We start from the raw sequence: 6,177 nt of genomic DNA, 5'->3' as shown, positions 1-6,177 counted from the left end.
TATCTGGTCCTGAAAGCTGTCTTTGGCACATCTGCCTCTCTAACTCTCATCTGATGATACCCAGACCGCAGATCTATTTTGGAGAAACAACCTGCTCCAGCTAACTGATCAAATAGATCATCGATCCTAGGTAGAGGATACCTATTCTTGGTAGTGACCTTGTTCAACTGTCTGTAGTCGATACAAAGTCTGAGGGATCCATCCTTCTTTCTGACAAAAAGCACTGGAGCACCCCAAGGTGAGGTACTAGGGCGGATGAAACCCCTATCTACCAAATCCTGCAACTGCTCTTTCAACTCTTTTAACTCTGCTGGCGCCATCCTGTAGGGAGGTATAGAGATAGGTCTGGTACCAGGCAGCAATTCAATTTCAAACTCTATCTCCCTATCAGGTGGTAGTCTTGAAAGTTCGTCTGGGAAAACATCTAGAAATTCTCATACTACTGGTATCAAGGCTGGTTCCCTAACCAAACTGTCTAGCTCCCTCACATGAGCCAGAAACCCCTGACAACCCCTCCTAAGCAAACGACGAGCCTGAAGGACTGAAATCAAACCTCTGGGTGTACCTCTCCTGTCTCCTCTGAAGACACACTCTGACCCATCCTGGTCTCTAAGACTAACTACCTTGTTTCTACAGTCCAAGGTAGCACCATATGCAGATAGCCAATCCATCGCTAGAATGACATCAAAATCAGTCAAATCTAGAACCACAAGGTCAGCTGGAAGGCATCTACCCTCTATAAACACTGGACTGAAATGACAGACTGACACTGCCACTGATGGGTCACACTTGGGTCCACTGACCTAGAGAGGATACTCTAACTCAGAAATGATCAAACCCAACCTCTCTATGGCTCTCGAAGCAATAAAGGAATGAGAAGCACCGGGGTCCATCAAAGCATATACATTAGAACACCCAATGATAAGATTACCTGCTACCACTGTGTTCGATGCATTAGCTTCCTCCTGAGTCACTGTGAAAATCCGTGCTGGGGTTATCGGATTTCCACCTCGGGAACCTGCTGCTGAAGTAGAGGCTGACCCTCTCCCTCTACCTCTGCCACTACTCTGAGGCATGACTGGAGCTGCTGGCTGTACTACTGGCTGTACTACGCTACCTGAACTCATCTGCTGGGATGGTGCCCCAAAAGTCACCTGAGGACATTCTCGAGCAAAGTGCCCTTCCTGTCCACATTTATAACAAGCTGTAGATCCCAACCGACAAGTTCCTCCATGTGGTCTCCCACATCTTCTACATACTAAACTAGCTGTGCCAGAGCTTGAGCCACTACCCATTCCCAAACTAGACTTAACTCTACTCCAGAACTTTTTCTTTGTTCCTTTTGCCTTTTCCCACCTCTTGCTGCCTGAGGTTCCTGTACTGGGGGCCTCCATCTTCCTAGCTGCATCCACTATAGAGTGGAAACTCTCCTTTTCTGCTGGAAGAATCAAGGAAGAATACCTGGGATGAAGTCTCATAGTATATCTTCTTGCCTTCTTCTGATCAGTATCATAGGCTTGACCCACGTACTGAAGTAAATCCAGGAACTTATCTGTAAATTCATCAACACTCATTTCGTCTGTCTATCTCAACTGCTCAAATTCTATTACTTTCATCTCCCTAGAACTATCAGGAAAAGCCCACTCTGCAAACTCATTGGCGAACTCTCCCCATGACATACTGTCCATCCGGGGCTCCACATAGTTCTTAAACTATTCTCTAGCTTTCTTACATTTGAGTGTGAACCCTGCGATCTCAATGGCCCTACCATCGTCAGCTCCCAACTCATCAGTTATCATCTTAACTGTTCTGAGATACTCAAATGGATCATCTCCCGGATTGAATTTAGGAGCATCCAATTTCAAGTACTCTGTCATTTTCACCCTTCTTCTCTCAGGTGAGTTAGGTCGAGGTATTTGGACAACAGGGACTACTGGTTCTGGTTGTAGTGGAGGTACTGGTTCATTTGGTGCTGGGTTTTCTGCACTTGGATGGTTAGGTGAGGGTGGATACATGGGATATGGTGGGTAATAATGAGGATATGGTATATATGGCATGTAAGGAGAATATGGAGTAAAACTAGAGTACTCCGATGTATCTCCCATCACATAGTCTGGATCCTGAGAAGAAGATGGATAACCAAACCCCGAGGCCTGAGTGCCTCCCTGAAACTCTCCCATACCCTCTTCATACCTACCCATACCCATGCTTTCATCTATGGCCTGTTCTACCTCCATAGCTTCCCTCATTTCCTCCGATCTTCCTCCCCTAACTATGCCTCTTCTGCTCTCGTCTAAAGACCTTATAGGGTCCATTGACGTACCCTCCCTGCTTGATCTCTGAGATCTTGCCCTTGGCAAAATAGGAAGATGAGCATCTGCTCTCTCTCTATCTGATGGGACTCCAGTCAATCTAGTTGATCGACGAGTTCCTCGCATCTTAGCTCTGAGAACAAAACACACAATATAGCACATCAGCATAAAAACAGCACATGTCAATAATACACATGCATAATCATAGCATCAAATAGACAGGACTCAACATCCTATCCTAGTGGACATGATTTCCAATTGTGCTTGACCAACTGTAACCTCTATGAGCCCGACACTCTCTATAAGTCCGATCATATGAACCTAGGGCTCTGATACCAATCTGTAATGACCCCAAAATGGACCATTACTGGCGCTACGATTCAGGTCGGCTTAAGGCCGCCAGAACCCGTAGCAAGCCTACTATACTGTCTGTGTACCTGTAAAATCTTATACATGATCATACATTTTCTGTGAAAATAAAAACTTTTCTTTCTCTTAACCATGGCTCAACCTGTGCATGCATAATCTCTGTACTCTGTACTCTGTACCCCTGACTAGAGCTTGCTCTAGATGGGTTAACACATATCTGTTAAGCCTGGTTTATCACATACTCTGTAAAACAGTGACATAAACAGATCATGTATATAAAAGATTAACAATACAAATTAACTAAGTCAAGCACAACTCTAACTTTATACACAACTATTACATTTCTTTAACTTTACATGTCCATTCTATTCTATTACAAGCTCTTTTCCTCTTTCTGTACCCTGTTGGACTTTCCCTGTACACTGTACACTGACCCTGCAAAACTGGGATTAAGGGAGTGGGATGAGCTCTATAGCCCAGTGAGTAGAACAATAAAACAAGTCATTAAAACATGATATTATGGAATGCATCATATCACAGACAAGCCACATCAAGGGTAAACCTGTCACCACATAGTCCCAGTAACTGATCCGTGCCAGGCCTCAGACTGAGGTCCTGGTCTTCCTGTACTGTATACATACATGGGTGCATAGCACCTGTACTTACCATTTGCCAAGGTGTAAACTGAACACCTGATCTTTACTATACCTGCCAGGCCGTAGAATGGGGTCCTGGACTTCCTATACCTGCCAGGCCGTCGAATGGGGTCCTGGACTTTCCTATACCTGCCAGGCCATCGAATGGGGTCCTGGACTTCCTGTCTGGACTATTGGATCATTCAGCATTTACCCACATCAACAAATAACAATGCAATGCAACATCTTCGTGGATTTTAATGCAAACAACCTACTGCATAATCATGGTGCATGAAATATGCTAAAACATTCCATTTCTCAATTAAAAGAATTAAGTTTAGTTCCACTCACCTCTGGCTGACTCTGAACTGACTCTGCAGGTTCTAAAGCATTACTCACTGCTGCTCTTTTTGGTTCCTCTAGTCTGTGCCTACACAGATGGACTCAAATGAGGGACCAAACTAACTCAAAATAACTCTATAAAACTCCCCAAGAATCCCCTTAAACTTCCTAAAACAATCATGTAAAGCATGCAAGGGAAGGCTGGACAGGGCACTTTCGACAGCAGGTTCGGCGGCCGAATGTCCTCTCCAGAGACGAAACTCAAGCACCTTCGGCGGCTGAATCTCCACTTTCGGCAGCCGAACCCTTTTGGGGGCATGTTTCGGAGGCCTAAAGACACTCCAGAGACAAAAGTCTCTAACCTTTGGTAGCAACCTTCGGCGGCCGAAACTCTACTCCAGAGCCGAAAGTCCAAAGGCTCGGGGGCAAGCTTAGGCAGCCAAAGCCACCACCTCAACACATTCGGCGGCCGAAGCTGTGTTCATCAGCAAGGCAGAAACTTGCTCTGCCTCACGTCCACATGCACCAAAACCCTCTCAAACTCCACACCTCAAATCCTCATCATGCATACACCAGAGTATATGCTCAAAGGGGTCAGAAACTACCTAAACACCCCATCACAACAACACACATACACATAATCAAACTTCCATCAACAAACTCCAAAATCACACCAAACTTTATCTTAAACCTAAACATACACTTCTAACCATGCAAACCCCATAAAACCTTCAGAAAACATATAAACAGGTTTAGGATCTTCACTTACCTCTTAAAAACAAGAAGATGAACGATCCTAATGTGAAGATTCAGAGCAAAACTCTTCCAAACTTCACAACTTTATGTTTAAAGCTCAAAACCTTCAAAAACAACATCAAAACCATTAAAAGCTTGCATGATTTGATGAAATCATGAAGAAAACCTAAGGAGAGCATGTTCTTACCTCTGGGAGTGAAAAAGGAACAACACATGTCCTTTTCTCCGAGTGGAAGACCATGTATAGGTGGCAAAACCGCCTCAGGTTCGGGGGCCTAACTAAGGCTTCGGGAGCAGCAAAACCATGCAACGTTCGGTGGCCGAAACTAACTTTCGGGGGCCGAAACGAGCTGATATTCGGCGGCCGAACATTACCTTCGGCGGCCGAACCTTGTTTTTCTGCCTTAGTTCTTTTCTTTCAAAAACTCATTTTAATTCAGCTTAAAACATTAAAACCTACTATATTACTTTATAAAAACATAAAACTTACCCTTTTAGAGAATTCCAACATCCTAGATTCCACCGGAAGTAGAATTCCGATGTCAGACTCTAGCCGGGTATTACAATTTCAGTTATAGTTTATTTTCAAGAGTTTAAATTAAAGGGATTGGTAGGCAGTTAAGCCTGCAATGATTTAAATTCTTTTGAATTAAATTAATTTTTAATTTGTATAAAATAAATAAATAAATTAAAACTAAACTTTTATAAATAAGGAATTAAATTTTATTTCAAGCTTTATTTTCAAGCTCAAATAATTTTTGTCATAAATCATAAGGACTGCTAACTAATAAATCTTAATTTACTTTTTATTTTTTTTTCATACAGATTTCAAGTATCAAGTATTTAAAAGCAAGCACCTTAGTGTCTTTGGAATGAAAAACTATACCGGTATTGAAATAGAAAGGAAATCAATCATTGTTATTTTGGAATGGAACAAAACAATTAATTGGTTGATTTTTACACATGCAGTCTGTTGAATTTTTGTCCATAGGCTTGTGATTCCATTAAAGTGTATTGTTTTCCAAAATGGGGTATAGTTTTTTCCTGATCGAGCAACTTTCCATATACCAAGGCTAGCCCACTCTAGTGATATTGAATGAATATAAAGAATTGAAGACCAACGGAGGGACCTTGATGCTACACAAAAGTCACCTAAAGTGAGTTATAAGTTGTCACCACAAAACAGAGCCACGCGGCAAGGATCTGATAAGTAGGTAAATTGGTCCAATCAAGAAAAGGAAGACATAGACGCCTTAAAACCTGGTTCATCATCAAGACTCGCCCTCCCCTAGATGGATCGAGTATCGGCATAAGGTTATCATTAGCAAATACAATCCAATAGGCTCTCGTTATGCCTATAATCACGGGATCGCCGACCAGTTAACCCGACATGAAATTTTATCAAACAGTCGGCCATATCATTTTCGGATTATCAGAAAATACTATATTTATCTTCATCTTCTTGCAGTATAAAAGGGGAACGATCACAAAGGCAAAGATATGCGATTCTCTTACGCAATTGCTCTAAAGTTCTAAGAAATTACATTCTCTTGTCCTTCTTTTCAAGCTTACTAATTTGAGTGTTCCGGCTGCTGTGGGCACCCACTACCTTACGTTCTCTTTCTTGCATGTTTAGCCAATCACAGTATAACTCTATTTTCTGCCCATATCAATATGTCATCCAAAATTATAAATAAATCGAATCAAAATTAAAAATCAAACCAAATTGAAAAATTAATTTGTGGGGTATATTTGTTAAAAAA

The sequence above is a fragment of the Manihot esculenta genome, chromosome 10 (assembly GCF_001659605.2).
Source record: "Manihot esculenta cultivar AM560-2 chromosome 10, M.esculenta_v8, whole genome shotgun sequence".
Classification (NCBI taxonomy): Eukaryota; Viridiplantae; Streptophyta; class Magnoliopsida; order Malpighiales; family Euphorbiaceae; genus Manihot; species Manihot esculenta.
The sequence above is the reverse complement of the archived record's forward strand: the minus strand, read 5'-3'. Positions refer to the sequence as shown.